The sequence below is a fragment of the Anopheles merus genome, chromosome 2L, assembly GCF_017562075.2.
Source record: "Anopheles merus strain MAF chromosome 2L, AmerM5.1, whole genome shotgun sequence".
NCBI classification, from domain to species: Eukaryota; Metazoa; Arthropoda; class Insecta; order Diptera; family Culicidae; genus Anopheles; species Anopheles merus.
The window spans coordinates 44,170,512-44,196,239 of NC_054083.1; the positions used below are offsets into that span (position 1 = coordinate 44,170,512).

General features: G+C 47.5%; 1 long non-coding RNA gene across 2 annotated transcripts; it reads left to right on the forward strand.

Moving 5' to 3' along the window:
• Positions 1-3,429: 3,429 nt before the first annotated feature.
• Positions 3,430-24,264, forward strand: LOC121593240. 2 transcript variants are annotated; one of them, XR_006004746.1, is made up of 3 exons: positions 3,430-3,528; positions 3,588-3,802; positions 23,719-24,264. It is a non-coding gene; the product is annotated as an uncharacterized LOC121593240 (long non-coding RNA). The 2 variants fall into 2 exon arrangements; XR_006004747.1 differs by lacking the exon at positions 23,719-24,264 and adding an exon at positions 3,924-4,298.
• Positions 24,265-25,728: the final 1,464 nt, after the last annotated feature.

The following is a 25,728-nucleotide window of genomic DNA, read 5'->3' on the forward strand; positions in this document are numbered from 1 at the left end:
TTCCAATCTAAATGGTTTTGCGGCTAAATTAAGCACTGCTTACGGCTAAAATTAGTAAAGCAAGATCATACTAAACAGAAAAAAGAGTCTATTTCATCTTCATTAAACGAAAGAATGATGATATTCTCTCAAAACTTACACGAATCTGATCCAATAATGTTGCGTTGAAAGCAGCATGTGCTTAATTCCGTTATTGCTGTTGCCTGTTATTTATTGCTTTTTAATTTATGCTTCCTGTGTCCCTCTTTGGTAGCGAAGGACATAAAAATCCATCTAACTGCCCAACGTCCAACAACAAGTGTTCCTTCTGGTCGTAGGAAGGCAACCCGAACGATGGACCAAATTTTTTAAGCGATCCGCTGCAAAAAAAGGACCAAAAGGCATCCTCAGTTCATCACAAGAGAGAAAGAGAGGGAGAAAGATAGCCACTTTTAAGCACACTTTGTATGCAAACAAGATAGGCCCTTCCGGTGGATGCGTAGGCTCATAGTCAAAAAGCAATTTTAGAAGAAAAAGAAAAAAACGGCACGAAACACGTGTTCCGGATTAGGCCGACGATGCGGAACAGTTTTGCGGAAAAGTGGTCAGCCGTGCCGCGAGAGGATGTCCGGAAGCGGGGTGTCGATTTTCCAGGGCCCGCGCAACACCGCAACGCACACCGAGGGTGTAAAGATGCTGTAAATATTTCCTCTGCCGGATGGGATTTTTGTTTCCATTTTTCTGCCACCGTTTTCCCGCTGATGCGTAACCGGCTAATCGATAGCGCGCGTGTAACCGCGCCCGTTAGCGGATAATTAGCCCCGAGGCCCGACGCCCGGACGGGCGGGTGTGGGTTTCTCACTTAACGAGGTGTTGATAGGGAGACAAACAGCGGTTTGAGGAGGACGGGCACGGGCAATATTCGGTTGAGGGAATTGTGGCTTTAACTGAATTAATTACCACTTGCAGCCGTAAATTAAAAACACATTCTTTCGTTGTGAGTTGGGCCTGTGAAGTGATAAGAAGAAGTTATTTCACAACAGCATTAAATACGGTCAAATAAATCCGTTTTAAAATGGTCAAACACTGTGTGTTTGTTTGTTGTTTTGGGAAGCAAAATGTTGCCGTCTCACCGCTTTCCTTCAAAGGTCACGTATTTAAATGATTGTTCGGGATCCATTATTTGACCAAAGGATTAGAGCTTCCTCCTCTTCCTCTTGCGAGGCAGTGGCATGCCCTCGGTCACATCGATCAGGTGTACGTGAGAAAATGATTCAAGGTGTAAGCATTAACCGATCGTTCATCAGCGCAAGTTGCCAGCTTAGGCGAGGGTTTTAAAGGCACATTGTTCCGGTAATCGGACAACTCAGACTCAGAGCGCCGATTTACAGAGAAAAATGGTGCAAAAACTGTTTGTCATCTGGGAATATAGATGTCCCCTGGGGAGGAGGCACGCCTTATTTCCCTTCTTCAACTCCTACCCATTGCCTCACTATTCGCTCTTACTCCTCTCTCTTGTTACAACGAATAAATATGCCCTTTGTGGGGCAGTAATTCTTCGCTTGACAGGTTTGATTGATAGACAGAGCGTGGAGCGTGGTTGGTTGAAGCTTGGGCCCGCATTACCTCACGTACGGAAGCTTCTTTCGGCGAGGTGCGAACTGCCTCGTTTGCTTCCCGTGCTGCAGTGTGGTAATTGGATTTCATTCGGAGTGAAACTAGTGCCACAAAGCCGCAGAGGAGTAAACAGGAGCTTTTTCCCCTCCCTGACGATGACTTCCGAAGTTCACGGTCGTTAGCGTCAATGACCCATTAGAAATGGTGACATAACTGTGGTGGAAGCGATATTTTGGCAATTTAATGTAACAATTGTAAGGCCTGTGATATGAGACAAATGTCTTCCACGAATGAATGAATATCTTTTTTTCTTTGTTGGTGATCGAAGATTCAATCGATCAGTCCAATTTCTTCGTTGGTGTTCCTGCTTCGAGAGCTCTCACCGTGCCCGGATCATCTCCTACACTGGCAATAATTTGTTCCATTCATAAGAAAGTACTCCTAGCCACCAATCCATCCAATGGCACTTCGTCATCACCTCGTCATCGTTGCAGCAGCGATGCAGCCCGATTGTCTGGGTTCGAGGTTTTTGTGGGTCACCTTCCGGATCGATCCTCGTGTGCATTCGTGAACTTCTTCAACAGATTATTCCACACAGTCCATTCTGTAAGTGGTCGAGCGGGTGATGCTGGTGGTGGTGGTGGTCATTGAACGTTTCCTGCTTATCCTCCTTCAAAACGAAACAGAACCTATGTAAAGATCACGATCACGCAACTTAGGATGCAACACACATACAGAATGCGTCCCAAGTGCGTTTCCCAATGCGGTGGAAAGGATGTCCTTTTGTGATCTTCTCGACCGCTCGACTGTTCGTTTAAGGACGGTACGCGTTTTTTTGTTGTCCCATCCCAAGCCACTTTTTTGCATAATTCTTACCACTCGAAGGCTACTTCGTGCTTCTTCGCTCTCGTTTTTCGCTCCGCTGACCGCACTCGGTGACTCGGAACGGGTACGATTTTGGGTCCCCGGGAGTATTGGAAGGGTGTACTTAAATTTGATATTTATTGTTAAGTGATGCCCTCTTCACGTTGAATCAGGAATTTCATTTCCCAGCCAGTCTTTTCTGTCCAGCTTCAATCACATCGATCGAAAGAGAGAGAGAGAGAGAGAGAGAGAGAAAGAGAGGGATGGAGCGAAAAAAAGCCCAGGGTACGGGGGATAAAAAGATCGTTGAAAATTTGTCGAATCATTGCCCGTGTTGGGCTGTTGTTCAATTGCGCTCCGTCCGTTGTGGAATTTGTTTGCATTCTTAGCAGCCGGACAGGTTTGAGGAAAGGCGAAGGAGGAGTAGCTGGAGGTGTTTGCAGGTCCGTGTCACTGCGCCGTACACACGATCGAGTTTGAGATCGTCCTGCTCGGTGGTTTGAATGTGGTCAGCATTTCCTCCGGTGTGAAGTGGGTATCTCATTTCTAAGTTCCCTAAGGAGGCGATGAGGTTGAGTGGAGTCGATCACTTACACAGGTGGCAATGGTGGGCAATTGCGGGTCGTAGGGTAAGTTGATCTTGGGCAGCCGGGCGTTGACAGAGCCGTAGATGCTGATGCTGATCAAACCGTGGCGTCGCTGGCGAAGAAATGTGAAGATCTGTCGAGAATCTGTCAGAAAAAGTCGTGAAACGATTCATCTCTTTAATGACCTGGGCGACAGATAGACGATATCTAGGACGTGTGTGACGGCGTGAGGATTGAAAAGTGCTGGATGTGAAGAAATTGCACCGTTTTTGTTTAGGAGCCAACCCTTCCCAAGTATGCCATGCGCGCGCACACCTGCCACAAACTACGCAAGCTGACAGTTGTGTACCACGCACATTGACATTTCAACCATATGTAATCACCTACGCACTGAGTTCAAGATTTTGATGAACTTTTCATCCAACAGCTTCTCTCAGCACCTCGGGGTGGATTCTCTCACTTGACGTCGGTGAAGTGTACGGTAAGCTCCCATCAGCAATGAGATGAGTCTCGTTATGGACCTCTTTTTACCCATTCCAGTCGCACGATGAAGAGTTCAAGAGTTGGTTGAAGTATCTGCTTGGCCCGCGTCGCTCCGGGCGGACCGCAACGATTTCGCGGCTTTTGCTGTTCCCCTCCGACCGGCAACTTGGCCACCAGATGGCTTGGAAACGAACGCTTTAACACCTTTAGGAGATGATATTTCGTTGCTGTTGACACCGGCAAGTGACACCCCAGCTGGAACCACGGGCAAGGTAAGCTCTGGCCTAGACACCTTACACGAAAGGGGGGATAGTCTCCGAGGTGTACGAGCCAGCGAATAAAAAAAAACGAGTAAAGATGTGAAAGAACTTACCACCAAAATTTCATTGACAGCTTCTTCGCTCACTCCCCGGTGAAGTTGTGTGAAGCGCTAATCAATGAATGTGGGAATGCCGGATGCGTTGGAGTGCGTTTGTTATTTTCTCGAGAATTCCTGTCAAGAACTGGTTTAGTTTATAAATTTCGTCCCACTCGCCGGGCTCCAAAGTGTTCGAAAAACAACGAATGAAGCATCTTACCGACTTCATAAAAATCGCTAGTACATACACACGGAGAGACAGACCGAGGAGACTGTCCTGCCATTTCGGGGCATTAGTTCTCGGGCCCCAACGTAGGCCGTTTGAAGTTTCTAAGATCTTAGGATTTCTCCATTCATAGTGAGCTTCACTTGGGAGGGAATAGAATAGAGGTACAGCACGGGTGGGTATGGCGGGCATGGGGTTGAAGAGGTCGTTTATGACTTCAAATGAATTTTGCTTCAATGCGCGCGTGCCGCCGGAACGGCCGGTTTTCCCTTTCGCGGACGCAATGTTTATCATAAATCGAGACGAATGAGCTCCACACCGGAGGAAGCTGCCGATGATGATGATGATGATGATGATGATGAAGGCGATACTGATGATGGGTGAGGAAAACGAGATGCTTAATGCAACTGGAAACAGTCGAGAATGTTTGTCTTGCATGTGACTCTTTTTACACCCTCACTGGACTCGAGTAAAACAGTACCGCTCGGTGTGTGGAAGGTAATCATCAAGCACGCTTCTTTAAGGTTAGCTGGAGATAGTAAAAAAGCGATACTGCCGTTGCGTCTCTGTACTACTCGTGCCGGTCGTGTGGTATGGTTTCCGCGTGCGTTTTTTACGATGTACACAAGCAGGCGATGTTCGCGCACCACTTCAAAGCAAAACGGTTGTGTGGAGCAGGGCAGCAGGGTATTGTAGTGGAGCATACGAGGGTGCTATATTTAAAATGATTGAACATTTCATTCATTGGGGGGGAGTGTTTGGTTCCGCCGAGACCGGAAAAGACAAAGCCAGAAACAGGTAGTTTCTGCCGGTCGCAATGAGACGAAAAGTCTAGACGGTCTAACTCAACGCAACGCTCACAAGCAGGTGTGGAAGGAAATCGACTATTTTGACACTGTCACTATGGTAACGACCGAACGAACGGAGGCCTGGGACCGAAATCCATACACCAGCCGTTGTCGTTTGCCTTCCAAACTGATTGTTTTCCAACTGTCCGTGGTTCCGGGTTCCGGGTAGCTCGTGCACTGCCCTGCGGGACTGCGAACGGTGGAGATGCGTATAATTAAAGCCTGGGGATCACTTTTTCACACCTTCCAATGCCTCGTCCATTCGCTCGTCCCTCGGGGCTCCTGAGGGATCTGCCCGCTTGCCGGCGAACACATTTTCCCTGTCCGCGGCGAGCAACGCCTCCGGGGCGTTTGCTGTGGCCGACGATTGTATGGGAGATTCGAAGTGGCACGCGTACGCGGGTATTGATGGATGGAATGGCCCCCGCGGCAATGCGATAAGTGTTGCGGTTGCAATTGAAAATAGCGCGTCACAAGACGGGGGGGAAAGACAACCCCACACGCACAGACATACAGATGGCGTTGGGCGCGGTAAGGCATGCGAGAAATTAGCTATTTATATGCGAGCATAATCAACCGCTTTGCTTGGCTCTGTTTTGATAGTACTGGAACTGAGATATGTCTAGCGGGGAGGGAGGAACACACACAGCCGTCCGTTTAAGGAACGATGGGATTGGGAGTGATTTTCGGCAGTACATTATCCACCTGCGCTCGTTGGACACATTGACACAGGGCGACAAATCGTTCGCTGCTGTCGTGCGATGGTGACCGCTAAAATCGTTCCTTCTGTGTGTCTGGAATGTGTGAGTTGAGGTTAACGTGGGTCCAACATCTACCGGTGTCAGAGGCCAGCTGGCAAACACCAAGAGGACAGAGGGTGTCTTAATCTTTCGTTCGGTGACATTCGACCGTGACGTGTGCCATCCATAAATAGTGCCGAAAGGGAAAGCGGGAAAATCGGTACCGATCCTTACAGTGTGGAGTGGATTCAAGGTGACGGCGATCGTAAAATCGGAAGGGGAAAATGCAACACAAAGTTGTCTCTCTAATTTCCGCTTCTCTCCCCACCAAGTGAGCGGAACCTCGTGTACCGATTGCAATAATGCAGGAATGATTTCCAACATTAAACGGGTCCAACCGTAATCGTCTTCAACTCACCACCGCAATAACCGTACAGCACTGTAACCACGCTTGGATGTCGCTTGGCATGCTACTTCTGCTTCTGCTCTTCTTCCTCTACTTCTTTTTCTTTATCCCATCGACCACACGATCACTCGATCTTGCGGGTGTTGCTCTCGGCACCATTCTCTTGACAGCTCATTAAATCCACCGTCACGCGCTTGCACGCCCCATTCCTTCGGTGCTGCAGCAGCACTGGCACGCCCCAGGGGATGGCGCCGGAGCTTCCTGCTGTGGGTGCAGCGCAGGGTGTGCTGCATTTCACGGCCCAGCGGTTGCAATTGAGCATGTACTGCGTGGCGAAGAGGGGGGCACGAACTGCTGCTGGAAAAATGGCTCACCCCAAGTCCTAGCGGGGTCCCGGATCTGTCCCATTTGTCAACCCGCCAGCGCTCGTCGGACATGCCGAACCGTTGACAGTCGACTTAAGTTGTCGGGTTAGCACGCTCGTGAACACTGCGGGGTGAAGTACTGTCACAGTCGGAGGGAGGGTGGAAAAAAGGATTATCTCAAAAGGTCTTTATAGGTGTAGCAGCATGTTCCAGTGGAGAATGTGTTGGGTATAAATTAACTTTAATGCTCCTCTTAATGCCCGCCAACACCTTCGCTTTCGCTCGATGAGAAAGTGAGAAATGGGCGATCACGCTCACAACAACAACAACAACAACAAGATCGTTTTCGGTCTTGTGTTTAGCGCTCTGAGCCACCTCAATACCGCCACTTAATTGGTTGTTATCAAAATAATTATTACTTTCCAAGTGAAAATAAAGATTGGAATCAAAATAAATAAGCTCCGCGGCGATCGTACGGCGATCAGTGCGGCGCTGTTTTCCAAACTGTTTTCCCCTACCTTACCTGGCACCTGGCATTGTTTGGGGCAGTCGGACAAGTATTGAAACAACAAAAAATAAGCAATTAACACGCTTATTGTAGCCCTTTGGACAGTGTTATTCCCTAGATCACTATCCACTGTTCCGCGGGCCAATTATTACTTGGCGGCGACGACGACCACGACGACGACAATCAATCGCTATAAAACCTTCCGAGCAATAAACACTGGCGCCTCCATTCCCCCTTAACAAGCGCTTAATAAAGAAGGGGTGTATGAGAAGGGGTCAGCAACATCAAAGGCTCCCGTCTCACGCGTGCGTCTCTCCGGTGGCGGGGGAAGTTTTGCGTATCCTTTTCCCCTCTCCCCATGCAAAAGGGGATCGCAATGGATATGCAAAAACAAAGCCGAAAAATTACAACAAGGTAAGGCCACAAGACAGATACATGCGGTTAACACGCACACCACATCCGCGGAGCTGGCCACCACCCGAAACCCATTCCACCCATCCCACCCCAAGGTTGTTAAACTGTTTTTAAACACAACAATAACAGCAGCATCGTGCCGCAAACGGCAGTAGGAGCAGCAGCAGCAGCAGCAGCAGCCTGGGCCATTGTTTGTCTATTTACATTTTTCTTCTCACTTCTCATTCGCGTTGTTTTTTATCACAACACAGACAGCACTATTTCAGCGGCCAAATTTGACAAGCAGTGAGGTGCGCTGGGCTTTTTCAAAGGAAAGTTTTTGGCGGTATTTCATGAAGGCACGGGCGGGGAGATTGCATGGGATGAGCTCCGGCATGTTGTTAGTGTTTCTTGTGCTAGGTACGGTGTGGAAATGGGTTGTGAGTGGGGTCAGGACGGGCAGGCTTGTTAAAAAGTAATTTTTCATCCACCAATTTTTGTCGTTCTTGAGACAGTGAGTGAGTTGGAGCATTTCATTTGTGAAGTTTTGTGACAAGTGATGATTAATTTTTCAATCACACCAACCAATTTTATTTGTTTTTCGCATTCCAACAACACCTTTGGGAGCACTTGAGATCCCCGGCAGATCCTATTGTAGCTGTCAAGTAAGCATAATTACAGCTCCTTCTTGTGTGTCGGTGTGTTTTGCTACCCAGCACGTCACACGCACAACCCAGCGAGTCCATTTGAAAAGCGTGCGAGGTGAGGGAACAACAACGAGCCAAACAAAAATCCTCGCACGAGTTTGCATACCACCCCACCAGGTCGGTCGGTCCGTGTGTGTGTGTGTGCCTGTCTGTCTGGTGAGGAGAAGAAGCTGCGTGCGTGAACCCTGCGGCGGGTGATAAATATTGGTGTTCATTATTTTATATTTTCACTTCAAATATTTACTATTGACATTGTAAGTGAGCAACCACAACAACACAGGCGGCACGACACGTACCCACACGGGCGTGTGCGCGAAGGTGGCCTCAGTCCGCGTGTGTGTGTGCTGGTCAGGGAGGCAGCCGCCGCGGAACGTCACGGAACAACCGGAATCGGACGATGACGTTGGCGGCGCAAATGTTGCAAATGTTCCGCTCAAAATAAGCGCATGAGTCGCGCAGGATGAAGTCGCGCGTTGTGGATTGAAGCATTGAAGCATATTTTTGGGCAATGGTTGGACATCGAAAACACGCGCTAGAAGCGCTCGTATTTGCTGAGAAAACAATGCGATTCGCGTTCGCGTTCCGTTTGCACTAATCGGGACACAAGGGATTTGGGACACACACTCACACACTGGGAAACAAGTTGCATCATCATTGCGTCTTCGGAGTTCGGAATGTTTTGATCGAAAACAGCCGGACCGATTCCGTCAGCCATTGTCGATCAATCGGAACCACTCGGCAGCCATACCACGTGGTGTTTTGGTGTTTTCGGATCCGTAGGCGCATTGTTTTGATCTGCAACAGTGCTCGTAACAGTGACCACGCTTCTCTCCCCCCGGAATCTGTGATAGTGATATGTTTCGGCTGGAACTTTTGCAGCTGGAAAGATGATCCGCAAGTTGAGCGTGTTGGCAAGCTTGATCGAGCAGCAGCAACACAAAAATCACAGCAAGCGGCGAACAAAGAACCGAATATCTAGGTCTTGCGGAGATCTTAATGTGGTGCCGGTGATGGCTGATGGTTCAAACAAAAGGTGCGAAAAGTGATGTTTCACGTGGCAGATAGTAATTGAAACGGTGCCTGCCCGAATACTACCCGACCGGCGCTGACGGCGTACACGCACGGTGATGCTCCGTGGGAACTCCTGTGTCCATGTCCTAGGCGACCTTAGTTGATGCAACCGATGACGCGAACCAGTACCCAGAACCAGCACAACACCAACCCGTTCCGTGTTTCGCGTAAATTATGAATATTTAATATAGTAACGATTTGTTATTCTAACCCTGGCCACACGAGACGAGCCCAGACGAGACGAGAGCCGTGCACTGTGGCCAACCGGGCAGTGCATTTACGTATGCATTCTTCCCGTACCGGGGAGAGACACACACACACACTCCAATAAAGGGGGTAAGAAAGGGGATAAGAAGGGAGACTCGCACAGCCAGACGACGGCACCAGTACAGTTGGTGCAACATCTGATCGTCATCAAATCGTTTTATGTTTCGGGTTAAAGCTGTTCCGAGTGTCGTCCAGTGTGTTAACATTACCACAGAGCCGGGAGATACTCGTGGAGGATTGCTATTGAGAGGTACGGCAGAGGAAAAGTATTGAGCTCGTGGTGATCTGTTACGGCAGTGGATGTGGAAGATCGCTAGCTCAAGGGAGCTCAGTATGAAAACCTTGGAATAGGACTGAAGAATTTAAATATAATCCTTCAATGTTATTCAAATATCTTCACATACTCTCATGGGTGGATAGAACACTTTGTACCACGGTTTAGTTTGCTCGCTTTTCCTCTTCCCACAAGCAATGGCTGGCCCAACCCCGACGTGCTGGCGTGCGCGCGCGCGGTCGTCGCTCCAATGTTTTTGTAGGATTTATCAGTTGAATAAATTATAAGAAAATCTCTTCTGGAAAAACCGGAGCGCGCAGATATTAAGACGCATCTTTAGCAACGTAAACAAAGGAAAGGTGTGAGGGGGTGGGGGGGGGGAGAAAGGAGGGAGAGAAGGAACGTCTCAGGTACGGCTTGCATGGCGTCTCGAGACTCGGCCGCCTTGCGCGATGTCATCTCGATCAACGCGACGCGCCAGGTCGGGTCATGTGCGGCTGGGCAGGGTTTCTATTTTGGATTCTGTTTGCTTAAGCTTTGCTCCAAGAACCGATACGGAGTGGGGTGGGATGAGAGGAACAGTTTAATAAAATCCTCCCGCAGTGCGGTCCAAACGAGCGGGCTGATTCACAGCAGCATCACGATCACGAGTTTCGGAGGCAACGGCGGCAGCGGCGGCCAGTCATTGGGAGCGATGATTGATGAGGCTCGCTCCAGATGAGGCAGGAAGGGTGGGAAGGGAGTTAGTGGAGACCAATATGTACATAATTTCACGGTACACTTGAGCGCCCGACGCTGAATTGAATGGAGCAGCTTGATTGGAAATGCATAAATTTATCGAGAACGGCTGTGAAATGCCGAGCTGTGGAAGTCATTAAGGGGGCAAGACAGCTTACGGGGAGGTGTGGCTAGTGGAGTGGTAGTGGGATATGGGACGCTCGGAAAAGGATCATCATCCTTCGATCGTTTTGGCTCGCTTGCGAGTCGGTAGGTCGGCTTTCCGAGTAATTGAAATTAGGTTCGATCGGTGTGCAGGTCGGTGTGATTGATTATGAGCCAACGCGAGCAATTGTGTGTCTGTGTGTGAGGAAGAGGAGGGTGGAGTAGGAAGAGGTTTTGCATATAATAATTGAAGTTTGGTTCAAGATTAATTATATGCTTAATTATCAAAGCCTTCTCATCGAAGACATAAAACAACGGAAAGCTGTAAGCTGCCCTTTCTTCGCCTCACTTTAACTTTCACTTTAATTTCACTCACTCCAAGAGGGGTAGGGTAGGGTAGGGGGGGGGTTGGAAAATGCAAACGACTTTCCCCACTCCTACTCAAGCCCATGTTAATCGCCCGCAAGGATTGGTTGGTGAAATATGTTTCTGACGATAAATTTTCCCGCCATCCCGCCCATCCATCCATCCCAGCCGCTCAATTCGCTCGACAATGTGTTTATGCAAATGAGCAGCAGCACTTTCCCACCACGAACGCCACCCCGTTTACCACCACCACCCCCACCACCACCAATTGGTTTGGTGGGAAAAGGCGAAATCCACTTATCAGAGACCGCACCGCAACGATTCGCGCGTTGGTTTCGCCGGAATTTCCCGCGTTATTAGGCCGCTTTGTTCCGGTTCGAAAATCATCACAGCCTTATTGCCTGCTTCTGCTCCCCATCGCAGGTTCGCCACAAGCCGCCGGACTACTAGTGACAGCCGGCCGACCGGCCCGAAGCTTTCCAATTCCAATTTATAATTACTTTTCGCGAATCGGGAATTGGAACGTAAAGTATAGTAAAGTGGCGCAGTGGTGAAGTTTTCCCGATACCGGGCGTTACACACGTTGCTTCGATCATCGCAGGGTGTGACATCGAGCGATAGTCAAAGCAACCACTGGGAAAGGAATATCGAGAACGGGAGGGGAGGGATGACAACTCAATGTGAATCGTGCTGGCAACCGCTGGCGTTTGCCGGGTTTGACGGTGCTGTATGATAAGAGACTCTACATAAATTAAACCCCCGGAATGGAATTTAATTTGCACAAAGTCCCGATGGCAGTGGCAGTGCGCAGGATTTTCCAATTTGAATATGAATGAAGCGGGCGTGTGCTTAGTGTGCTCCTGGTCTTGGGGTATGTGTGTGTGTGAGACAGAGAGAGAGAGAGAGAGAGAGAGAGAGAGAGAGAGAGAGAGAGAGAGAGAGAGAGAGAGACAGAGAGAGAGAGAGAGAGAGATAGTTTCATGACAGCGAGAACCAATTCAAATCAACTTTACTTACCCACCACAATTTGTATGTGGTTAAAGATTTTCGATTAAATTGCTGAACTGAGCCGATTCCTTCCCGGATGGCTTTAAGAAGTATTAATTCAACAATTACATTGTCAGCTATTTCTTATCAGCTTTACGCGCGTACTTTTCACATTCAACAATATGCCTCTTTTCATTGTGCCCTTTTTCTTTCTATCACACCCGTTTGCAGCATAGTTGCACCTTATTACCGTGCGTTACATGTCCTTAATCCGCTCCGGGGCACGTAGGGATCTTCCCTGAAACGATTCAGCTTGTTTGAATTCGACCTCACAACACACACACACACACACAGACAGAGAGATACACAGACAGACATCCTCAGATATTGGGTTTGGATTTTCCACCCATCTCCGCTCACAGCCGTGTTCAGTGCCAGTTGATCCCTTTTCCTTTGGCGTTCCCTTCGGCCCGGTTGAGGCAGTTGACACAGCCGAGCGGATTGAAAACCCCCGAGAGAAGCAGGGGCAGGAAAGGGAGCTGAAAACTGGCATATAATCCTTTGTTTGTTCAGATTTTGTTGCAACCGCATGTACCCGAGGATCATATGAGCAGCAGCAGCAGCAGCAACAATGCAGCGGATTTCGGCGCATTGCAGCGAGTAATTGATTGCGGCGGCAGGGGGCGCTCGCACGGTGTGCGGCCACGGACCGACCACGGGTGTGTTTTATCAGGCTGCATTGTGCCGCGTGACGGACTGAGGACATCAGGATTGAAACATCATGCCCGGTTTTTGTCTGTCTGTGTGTGTGTGTTGTTAGTGATCCTTGATCATCCCTTGCGGGGACGGCCGGCGTGATGGGTTTGTAATGAAGGCTTCAACAGTAATTGAATAATTCGCTACAGTTTCTTCCTTTCTTTTTTTGTTGTTGGTTTTGGTATCTGCTGTAAATAGCAAATGACAAGAAGGGCAATTAAATTGAACGCACACAATTGGAAGGTGCAAGGGATGATATGTAAGACGTACACGGTGCGATCTTCACCTGCACTGCACTGTACATGCCTTCCTCGTTTCCACCGTTTTTCGTGGGGACAGACCAGACAATCTCAGCACTCCGCACAAAAACCATGGTTGCGATGGTAAAGCACAATCCTAGTGACCCACGCACCGTACCAGCGACTCGGGGCAAAATCTCGAACATATGTTTAAGATACAACGCTCTTGACACTGTCAAAACATTCGGCGGCAAGAAACAAAAAACTATCCATTTGTCAACCGGCCTGGTTCGGGAGGGTGGGAGAGTAACAGTAATCGTAGCAGTCGTCGTAGTCGTCGTCGTCGTCGGTGTGGTGTGGAAAACTTTGACTTTACATCTCTACACATGCTCTCATCAGTAGCAGCAGCAGCAGCAGCAGCACCATCAGCACTTTGTCGCACTTTTTGAGCGATGGCTCCCGACGGTCGACGATGACGATCATTTGTCTTTCTTGCGCGCGTTGGGGACCACGACCGCCGGCAGTGGTTTGGCAGGGTCCCCCAAGAGAGAAGAAGGAAGATGTCAAGTTGGAGATTAAGTTTGAGGTGGAAACTATTCACGCAACATTTACCTTATTGTTACGCTGGCATTGGTTTTGCTGTTGTTTTGTTTGCTTATTAGCTATTCGATTTGGTTTTCGAGGTTGTGGTTAAAGTCCTGGAAAACGTTTTCACGCTTGTCATGAATATTGTTAAAATATGACATTAGGAGATCTAACATGCAATTCATGAGTCGTATGTACAATTTGAAGATTCTCTACCAGTCTAATAGATCCGAATTATTTGATTTGGAATAGAAGAATCAACATCCACTGTGCATCCCATTTTATGATCTTACTTAATTTGATTAGACCTCGTGAGGTGCTTACTGGCGTAGATCATGGCTAGGAATTTGTTGTAACTATGTTAGACGAGGATATCTGTAAAGCTAGAACGATAGGGAGAATTGTTAGGGAGAAGTGATTGGAGCGGTCTTTGTATTAACCTTTGACCTCTACAACATTAAAACAAAGATTTATCAAAATACTCTGAACGAACTGACCTGTACTAATATATAGGATCTTGTTCGAGCTAACAAAGCTAGCTCGATTGGTCTTTGATATTAATGTTTATAGTTTTAAACGAAAAAGAAGTAAAATAGAGAATTTGACTGAGCAGAAAATTAAAATCTAAATATGCATCAGTCAGACTAAAGGTCAACTGATTTGCTTTGTCTTATATTTTTGATGGATTTTGGTACATTTTCTTTTAAAATTGCTTTAATTTACTTTTTGGAAAATTCTACGATGTAGTAGAAAACATTTTCTCTTCATTCAATGTTCGCGAACGATTGGTTTGAATCGTTTTGTCAATTCGACCGATCAAATAGACGATCTAATGGGGCATATTCGACACATTTCTTCGAATCCTCAAAAACACCATTCGAGACATCTCGACATTGTGAGAATAGAATAACCCTGATAAATCATACAAATGAATAACTTCAATATTAACGGTACCATTTCTGGCATTCTTTACCCTTCGAGCTGTCCATCCACTTTGTCGGTTTCAACACACCGTCCACAAATTTGTATCCTTTTCTTTTACACACTAAACCCACACACACACACACACACACACACACACACACACACACACACATACACACACAAACCCTATGGCGTTACATATTGGGCCTATCTCGGCCCGACTGCTCACCACCACCAGGCTGCAGGCTATCTCGCCATTTTGATTCATCTTCCGTCACGGCAACCGGATACAGCGCGAGGCCAAAACCCAGGCGCATAAAGCATGACAAACCGGGGCCCTTGGAAGAGGGGGCAATCGGAGGAAAAGTAAACAAATGTCGAATATTTTGATTGACACTTCGCTTCCCTTCGGGTTCGGCAGTCCTATTAGCAGAGTGCGCGTGGAGTGGCCAAAGCAAAAAGGCCACACAACAGCAACGACAAAAAAAAAAAAAGAGGAGGAAAACGACTCACAGCACGCCCCTCGGTCTATCGTCGTTGGTCCGAATATTCATACCATCCTGTTTGGCTTTATCACACGGAAAATACCCATTCCAAAGAGGGGGGTTTATTGAGCTCGTTTTCCTGAAGAAAAAGGAAGCAATCGGTCCGTTCCATTTGCGCTCTGCCCGATGAGGATTTGCGAGACAAACTCGATCGATTGGGCCACGACGCCATGATGAATTTCGGTGCCTCTGTGTGGATGTGTGTGTGTGTGTGGAAAAACATTCATCGGAAGGAAATACACACAGACACACCTAGCAGAGGGTAGTTAGCAAGGGTAGAGCTCGTGCCTTGTGCTCGTGCCTTGCGCCCTCCGTCTCGTTTCACATGCTAATTAAAAATAATATTTTTATGATTATAATATCGGGTTAAATTGGCAATGTGTTTGGTGAGTAAATAGTCCATTAACGGTTCCAATCAGCATAGCACAGCACAGCAAGGAAAGCTCCTGCCACCTTGCTGCAAGAAGTAGATGCGGATCCAGTCTGACCCGATCCGGTTCGGTCCAAATGTTGATCCAAAAGACCCCACCCCGGGACAGAAAGCTTTCCCCGCCAACCACGTGGTGTTCCGCGTGGATAAGACAAAAACACAAACGTATCAAGATGGACGATAAGACGATTGGAATTTTCTTCTTTCCTTATCTCTCTCACCCCGCCCCCGCCAGAACCGTTTGCGGGGCTTTGGCGCGTGGCGTAGAAGCAAAGGAAGTTAGTTTCCAATTCCGACGTTGGATAAATATTCCTTTCTCTGTTTTTTTGTCGCTCTCTCAATCTCCCTTTCTCTGTCTGTGTGCATTTCTTGGCTATCCTGCTGGCACGCGCCCTGTGAGGGACGCCGGACAGAAGGAGAGGGAGCGAGCGCGCGCGCGCGCCTCAAATCGGCCATTGAGACATAATGTTGCTCTGTATTCTCTGCAAACAAAAAGGCTGATGATTATTGAGCCACACGCAAATGCACCACCGCCACCACCAAGAAGCAGTGCCGTGTGTTGGCTTTCGATTAAGATTGTAAATATTTTCACTTTAAACATTCGTCCCGAGACGTCAAAACCCGGCCCCGGCCAACCCGGTGGGATTTGGTATGGGAGGCGTCTTGGCGTCGCCGGGCAAAGACGTCTTGTGCGAATTCCGAGACAAATCCTTCCGACTTTGTGTGTGTGTGTGTGTACGTGTGGATTGGGTGTTTTCTTTCTTTTCTTTTTGCACGTCAGACACACACACACACGGGACGGTCGGACTGGTCGTTTAAGAATGCATATTCAACAGCCAAAGCCATATGGCAGAAATGCTGGTTTTTTGTGATGTGTTAGATATGATGTGATAGGATGGAGGTTCAATTCCAGTTGCACACTATCTTAGGACAGTCTGATTCGGAAAGTGAAAATCATCCTCAAAAATAAAAAGAAAAAAGCATAATAAATGCTTCTCTATTTATTATAATACTCTCCACAAACTTGTTTGGGGTATTTTTGGGGTTATTTTTCCCCAGAAACACTCACGTTCAGCTGCTCGCCTGCTTCGATGGATTTTTGAAGCATCCACGGTTCACGGGAAAATCAGCGTTTGTTTACGGTTGTGGTTGATTTGGTTCTGCTGTATATATGTGTGAGTGTGAGAAAGGTACACGTGATGACGTGACTTCCGGGACAGGTTCGCTCTCGGACAGAACGCGAAACTCGACTCGATTATAGACTGTGCTTGGGTCCGATCGGCTGCATACCAGTAAAGGCGCCTGGGGAAAAGGGGGACACACATACACACACACAGAGGTGTATTTATTGGGGATTTTGATCCGAAATTTCGAATTCCGTTCCACCTTTTGCGGGTTTTGCGGAGCTGTAGATCTTATGGAAATTTGGATAAAAATTCCAATGAAAACGGGGAGCGGTTCGTTCCGGCTTCTGGCTACGGGGCATGATGATTGCCATCGAAAGATTTGTCCGTTTTTTGTGGAAAACGATTTATTATTTTTTCCTGCCCAATGTAGCACTGCTCCGGTCCGTCATGCTTGTCCGTCGGTGTTGTTGGTGAGGACCAGTTTGGTGTGTGTGTTTAAGTCCAATATTCTTGGGAAACATTTTTACATGCGTTTTTGAATGCGTTTAGTGCAATTAAAAGCATGTAAAATATCGCGTGGGAAAGCCCTTTTGCGTGAGATTCAATTTAAGACCCGTTGATCAGCCTAATTTCACACCCAATTTCATTGTAGGGCTTGCCATACCAAGGATGAGCGAAGAAAGGGGCATTTAGCTTAAGAGCTGCCAAAAATTGCAGCAATCGAATGGCCACAAAAGGCCCTGGCGTCCTTCTTTCGGAATTCCGAATCCGGAGCTGGCACTGGTACTGCCCTCCGAAGGGCCTGCTTTTGTCCGGAGCGTGCAATTGATGAGCCCACGGGACCCGGGGATTATCTGCACAATCCTTCACATGTGTGCCGAATGCGCCAATGCGCCAATGGAAAAGAAAAGCACATACAGACAGAACACACACACACGGGCAGGGACAAAAAGGAAAGATATGTTGTTGCAACATTGCCATTGAAGGATTTGCAATGCTGCGTTGCTGCAAATCGGGGCGTCCGAAAAGGAAACAAAAACACAATCGGCACCACACACGCAGCCAAACAAAAAAAAAAGAGCAATAGGATGGGAACAAACAGTCCGTTTGGCACGCAATTGCAATCGAGCCATAAAAAAGCGGAGCTCACCCAGCTTTATGCGTCTGTCAGATTAAAAAAAAAGCTTCCCCAGGTTCCAGGTCCCTCCAGTAAAGGGACTCTTTGGTTTGGGTTTGGTTCTTGCGTCAGAAAGCGTTCTCTCCTTCGGCTTTCGCCTGGTTTGCTCTTCGGAGTCGGACGGACAGGTTTCGACAGCTAACCAACCGCCGGCCGGCAGCGACGGGTGGCGATGGAAGGATTATCGATTAAATGTTGCAATGTTGTCTTGCTAGAAAAGGATGCTTTTTTTCACACCGACGACACACAATATCATCTCGAATCACCGGAACGGACACCCACCCGGTGGCTCTCTCTCTCACTCTCACTGTCTCGTTTTGAGGCCCATCGGAATCCGGAATGGCTCGGGAGAGGTTTTTTTGTACGTTCGCTGTCTGTTTGCACAATGTTTACTTTCCGAGCACGCGCAATTGACGAATTTTAATTACTTTTCACAACAAATCGAGCGCACAATCGAACGAAGGCCGACCAACTACTGCCAGCTGTCGGCCCGTGGGCGTTCCTGGCAGTGTGCTGTGCTGTGAAAGTGAAAAGGGGAGCGTTGAAATGTGGCACGAGAAAAAACACCTGCTTCGTAATTGAATTTGCGCTGAAAACCGGGCAGATAAAAGCTGGAATTGTTTTGGCAGGATTTTAATGAATTCTATTGCTGGGATGTGCCTGTGGAACATCCTTTGGAGATCCTTTGAACTTACGAAACATTCAACTTAAATGTTGAAGCGTTTTATATGAAATTTTAGTCCTCATTTCGATGGATGATGTCTTGCGGAAGCTATCTTTAACAAACTCCCTACACTTCAATAAACGTTCTAGCATGGCTCAGCTCACAACCCTCACAATCCCTGGCAGACTAACTTCGAGCACGGGAGGATTCAAGTAGGGCCCGCGCAGTCCCCTTTTGCCATGTTCCGATGCTTACCGAGGCCGGTTGAAAATTGCCAACTGCCACCGTGCCACGACGGAGACGACACTCAGTGCCTGAGCCCGTGCCCGTCGATCCTGCTGCTGCTGCTGCTGCTACTGCTCCGGCTGCTCCGACAAAAGGCCCGGGCTCGGGCTCGGGTGCACCCCGACCACCCCTTCGTTTGCTGCTTTTTTTGGCTGCCACCGCTTTCGGAACTAAGTTCCTTGCAATAACAAAGCCACACAAAATTTCATCTAAAATAACAGAAACTTTTAAGTAGCAGAAATTGTTTTTACAGACTGCGTGTTATACCCGGGTCCCGGGCGGTGGGCTCTTGCTCTCTGTGCTGAAACCCACCCATCCGGCTGGTTTGCCCAGCCACCCATCCATCCATTCCAGGGGGCCGATAGAGCGCGTGTGCTTGTGTGTGTGTGTGTGTGCTCCGGGGCTTTTTTGGCATTTCGTCGGTGGATGGCACAGTGCAGAATCCCTCTCGGCAGGGTGGGTTTTTTTTTGGCCGTTTTGTTGCTTGCTTGGTTGTGAGTTTTTAGGCAGCGAGGTTTTTGGCCGGAAAACCTACGCGTTTGCTAGCGAGAGTTCAGAAATAGGGAAAGTATTTTTTTTTTGGTTGTTGCCTGCATTACTTTGTGTTTGCAGATTCGCTTCCATACGTCATTTGCAAATTGAGGCATTCGAGTGAAATGCTGCGTAGAACATATTAAAAAAAATGCTTCACGATGACGTTAGGAGTTGAAAACGTTTTTGGAAAGCTTTTTAAGATGCTCTGGGGGAAATAGAACCTTTTATCTACACACCTTGGTGGTGCTGTCTTCGAACCAATTTGTATCCTGGTGTACGATCGTAGTAAGCTTTTCCAAGATCCAATCATGAAACGTCAACTCGATGACAGAAAATACTTGGCGAAAAAGCAGCAAACTCCAGTGTTCCAGTGGTACGAAGAAGTAATGGAAGCTAGACGTGAACCAGTGCACGAAGGTCAGCCTTTTGCAGGGCAGTGTGAGCGTGTGGAAGAGTTTTTGTCATCAGAGGCAGGCAGGCAGGCAGCCCATTCCACCCGTCCACTTGACAGATGCTGGAGAAAATCGAAAAATACTCAACCGCCGGTCCTGGGAAGACAACTGGGAAGGGAAGGGCCCAGAGTGCCATCATGAGCGGACCTGATGACTAGAAAGCACACACACACACGGGCACACACTTTATCGTCCAGAAACCGACAGGCGGGATGATTGGCAACCGCTCGAAGTTGATTGAAAAGTAAACACTAGAACCATAATTACTGTGGTGGTGTTGCTCTGGGAAGGCGAAAGGTAATCTAAAAGAGAGCAGCAGCAGCAGCAGCAGCAGCTCTAGTTGTAACGCGCGTGGCACGGTGTGGCTCGTCGTTGAGGCGAGAACATCCCGAAGTGTTCGGTACCGTTCGAGTGGATTAGGACTTTTTCGTTCATCCTCGCGTCCCGAGGTAAGATCATGAACGTAGCTCAATTCACAGTCAGTCGGGTCACATCGATCCATTTGAAACGCAGTACGCTTACCTTAGTGTCTTAGATCGTTGGGTTAGATTTGTTGCTCGGGAGTAGCCATTTTTTAATATCATTTGTAGCAGGATTCTGTTTATGTGCCACCACGTCAGTTCCCAATTTGAGAAGGAAATGCATTTGGAAACATTGGGCAAACGATGGGGCCGATTTCGGTGTCGAGGTGTCGCTCGGAGACACCACACTCACCGTAAACAAACAGTAAATTACGTCCCAAAATCCGAACAAGATGTTACAAACGCCAAGTCCCGGGCTCGGGCATTCCATCCCATCGGAGCTCGATCCCGGCTTCGGACACATATTCTCAGTTTGACTGATATAAGTTTCCCATCTGTCAAACAAACCACATATTTGTGGCCACGAATCATTCGACCCGTCAACAAAGAATCGGTGGTGGCATGTGTGGTGCATGGATCGTTCGTTTTTTTTCTTCTCTTGTGTTGGCATTCCTCCTCACAACCTTGTTCATTGCACTGGGCACCGGAATTATTGCTGACTAATTTGGCTGTCGTTCTTTTTTTTACCTTCTTGCTTTGCTTTCTTCCCCGGAACGTTTGCATCGCTTTGCCTGCGAAGGGACATGGAAATTTGAGGTCGATTTTCCCAAAACAGGAAACCCCGTTCACGTTCGCGAGACTGACGGGCGTAATGACAGTGCCGCGCTAATGATCGGAACACCATCGCAGCCGACGCAGAAGCAAGGGAAAATCTCGAAAAACCGTACGCCACACATGGTCCGTATGGGACGGGATGGGGATCGCCTTCGCTTGACGGGCCCGTGACAACCTACCGCAGAGAGTGCATTAAAATGCATCACACAGCCCAGACCGTTAGTTAACCCTCGGTAGTCGATTAGAGCTATGCTTTTGGGGGCGAACGGGAACGGGCCAACCAACTTCCGACAGTGTACCATCTCCGTTGCCAGCGTGTCTGGTACGGACGGGATGCAGGCCCATCACCGGAACCCCTGCCGAGGTTTTAGGTGCACACAGGACAGGACAGGACGCATACGCTTCTGCCGGGTACGAGCGGTTCGATTTAGAGCCTCGACAGCACGATATCAGTTTCAATTACATCGCGAGAGGCGTAGGTTAAGTGAAATTTTTATCCGCTACATGAACCATTTGTCGTTTGTCACACGGATTTGCCTTGCGGGGGGGGGGGATAAAAATAAACCGTTGCACCAAACGTTTGTGGAGTGGTTGCCAGCACGTTTCCAGAGCGCAACGGGAAAACTAATATCGGATCGATCAAATGGCGCAAACCGATGGCGCAAGAAAGCGCAAGCGGGTCCCGTTTCCCGCGTATCATTGCGTGTGGCGGCGGCGGCGTCGGCGGCAGCGGCTTTCCCTTGATGGAGCTAACATTTTCCTTCGGCGCGCTCTATTATGACGCTATAAAAATCGCTCATCGAGTGGGGGTGAATCGAGGAAAACATAAACATCGCTATTTTTCAATACGCGCCGTCGTGCTCCTGCTCCGTGTAGGAATGTAGCCAGGGTCCACTCTTTTCGGACCGGACAGGCCTGTTCGTCAGAAAAAGCTTTTTCCTGTTGACCGTTGTCGGCTGTGCTGTGCGTCCCATTTAACCGTTCGCCGCCAGTTGCCGATTGAATTACACACACACACACACACACACAAACAGTCGCCAAAATTTGCGTGTGGTCCTGCCCAGAAGAGGTTCCTGATGGTATCGTTTGTTTTCTTCCCCCTCACTCTGATGCCCACGCTTGCCCATGCCACTTGGGTTGGTGCCATTTGCCGAAAAGAATCGATTCAGCCGCGTATCCGCGCCAGCCAGAATGTTACCAGTGGATTGTTTGAAACAATAAAACTTTGAAAGAAGCAAAAAACAAAAACCCGAAAATGCGGGAGGAAAAGATGATAACAAAACAACGGCGCTGGGGGGAGTTCAAAATGCTGTGCCGTCTGTGGTGCTTTCGGGAATGTTTTGTTTGTTTACTCACTCGATTTTCGAACAATTTTATTGCATTCAATAGAACAACATGGCTCTTGCTCTGTTTCTTGTGCGCCTGTCGGTGGTTAGCATGGAGGCCCAGGGGCCCCAGATGAGACACTCTCGCTCTCTCGCTGATCGGTAGAGACATGGCAGACAAATACACAGTATCGCGGATGGGCAGAATATGTTGGGTGTTGGACGGATGGGACAAGGATGGGAATGAAAATTGCGCTGCGTTAAATGGGCTTATTACACCAGTGAGTGATGGAGATGACAATTTTCTTTTAAATAGTTGACAGATAGGAAGTGGAATTTTGTAATTTAATTTGTTTGCATGTTATGTCACTTTTGTGATGGATTAATACATCAAACAACAGCTAGATTACTATTTGCTTGATGTATTGCACTATTTCTTTGAAAATTTTGTCAGTGGAAGGAGTATTTGTTACTGAGAAGATATTTCCAAAAACCCAAAACCAAATTGAGGAATAGAAGTAGAATTTGCTGATAAGTTCATTTGAGCTATATTATAACCTTGGGTTGTGATCTTTATCCTAAACCTCCATCTTTCATAGATTTTCTATTTTCTCAACTATGAACTGTAACATTTCGAGGAGTCATACACAAGCCTGAATGTTAGAAGATATATTAAACTCATTAAACCTTTTTCCCCCATCTTTCACACTTATCACACTTTGTCATTTTTTCTGCTATCCAATATGAGAATGAACTAGTTAAGAACTGATAATAATTATTTTTAATTCCTGCTGCTTACTTGATATTTGATGGTTAGATGGTTGATGGTTAGAAGTCGTGGTATGTATTGATATTTCAAGAATCCAATCCATAAACATGTAGAGCTGCAACCACGCATTGACACGTCTTGCAAAACCTTTAGGCTACCGAACGTGTTAGTCCTTGACTTTACACATGAAAAAAAGCTCATAAAAAGAGCCAATGGCCGGCAAACAATCAGTAGGTTGAAAACGAATCCCATCGTTGGAGTAAGATTAAAATACCAGGAGTGTACAGCATTACTTCTGATCTTTCTTTCAAACAAAGAACCTCATTCCCTGATTCTCAACTTAGTCTCCTAATTAGAGAGCGTTAGACTTATGAAATTTGTTGAAATCTATCAGTAGGATAGAGTTGGACAAAACAATACAAAACTACAAACTCTGTTAATTCCGAATGCCCAACTCTATGACTAATCGGCACAAAGAAAGGAGATTGCCAGGTACTGACGAACGTATTGTATCATAGGTCATTGCACTACCGGAGGAGTGTAATGACACTGATTGCCAACCATTACATGCTCACTTTTTTTACCATGTGCACACCAAACTGCACACTTCATACAATCCCACAATTGAGACACTTGTGTTTGAATGCGATTCCAGCCATGTTTTTGTACCGAAAATCAAACAATTTTCCCTTTCCACCGTTGCATTCTTCCAAACCTATTTGTACAGGTGTGCCGGGGTACCGGCAGTACCACAAACTTCCGGTCCGCACATTGCACCGATTTGTTCGTATCGCACCGATAGCCTTCTCTCATCTAAAAATATGATCGTCTTATTGTTTCAGATACGAGCCATGCGAAGAATGCGGACGCAGAGCAACATTGGAGCAACCGTACGCGTACGCGGTCTAGATGTAACTATTTTTACTAGTCACCACGTGTGACGATCGTACCATGTGTGCAGTGCACATTGGAAAGCAAAAAAATGCATTTGCACACGTGGTCTTCCAATCTTCAAAGGTAAGACATAGAGGCAATCGGCAGACGAAAACTTCCGCTCGGTTTAATGACCCGACTGTCCTGCACGGTTCAATTGATGCTGGTCGTCGATACATCTGGTGGCTAGACAAGCGAACATTGAGCACCGTGTACACTCAGTGGAAGATCCAAAAAATATGCTTCATGTTTCAACAAAACAATTAAACTTAGATTTGAAGAATAAGTCACATCTCCACTAAAAAAAAAACACTTCATGATGCACTCTTGCGGAAATGCAATGAGGAGGAAGAAAACAGGGGGCCGCAACTGCACAGTCAATATCAAAGGGAAATCGATGAAAGACTGATTGCCCTGGAGGGGCACACTTTTCGCGCATCGTAAGAGAAATGCTATAAAATTTAACACACTGTCGACAGATCTTTGCCAACTGTCCGCTGTCGGGTGGGTGGTGACTTCTACCTCATAGCCACACTCACACACACGCGCTTCGCTCACTGTTCACCTCTGGACGTCTTTATTCCGTTGGGCAATGGTCCTATAAATTAAGTGAGGCCTTCGCCTTCCCTTCACACTGTTTCCACGACAAAGGTGTAATACGTGTCTGTACACTGCAGTCCCCTCATACTGGCTGGGTGCATCTGCAAAATGGCAAATCTAAACAAGACGAATGAGATTATAAACGAAGCTCGTTCTCTCTCTCTCTCTCCTTCCTTGGTTGGTTGGCTCCTTCCTCTCAGTGAGTGAATTGTTGCAAACCGCAAACACGCATCGATCGATCGATTGCATCTGCACTCCAAAGTGTTTGTGTGTGTGTCGATCGATCCTAAAATTGGCATAAAGTGAAGAGGATCGAAGAGAGGCACTGCTGTTTCGGCGATGGCTTTTTTGCTTGCTGTTGCATGCTGTGTGCTTGTGTGCTTGCGTTGCGTTGCATTTCTACAAGGAAGTTACAACTTACAAAACACGGACAAAGGACGGCTGGAAGGAAGGTGAACGTTTTGGCATTGTAAACAAACGATCGATCGTTCAAACAGCCGACCGATATACCTTCTGCATGGACGCTGTGTGAGTTTGTGGGACTGAGAGTGTACTTCTTGCCCGTCGCCGTCGTTTTGTACACTTTGATTGGATTACTTCCAAAAAGTCAGTTCCGGAAAATTGCATATCCATTTGCAGTGCCAGTTTTGGGGAAAAACGGGATTTTGGTTTCGATTTTTCGGTTGTGGATTTCAATCAGATACACTTTTTTTTTCGGTTCTGGTAGAGATTGGGTTTGGTTTATCTAATGTTGGAATATTTAAAAAAACGACATGGTTGTTCTTGAGTCAGATGACTTGCCGGCTGAACCTCTGGGGATCGAAACCCAAAAACAATTAAATTATTCCTCGAATATTAACTCCCGCAAAGACCCGTTTCCCATGTTTTTTAATGCAGTTCGAGCAAAGGAGAGTTCGAGCATTCCTTTCACATCACCTCCAACGGTCCACCTTCAAGTGGCCAATGTACAGTGGAGGAGAGATAAAATTTCCTGTTTACAGCAGCGCCAGCACGAGTGCACTGGTGCAGTAAAATAATAAACACCCTTTTCCGAGCTCCGGGCACATCATGCTTGCGTATCTCGTGGGCCCGTATCACATCGCATCGCGCATGGGCCTGCGACTACAACACACTACACACTTTGCACGCTCTCAAGAAGACACTGCTGGCGGTGATCTTCCGTGATCGCCGTGATAGAATAGTTGGTTTGGTGGATTTATGACTGCGGCGTTGCATCACCATCAGCAACGGGCGATGCAGCGAGCTAACCCGTAAAAGTGGGTTTAGGTTTTACGGTTATCGCCAAGCATAATAATCAA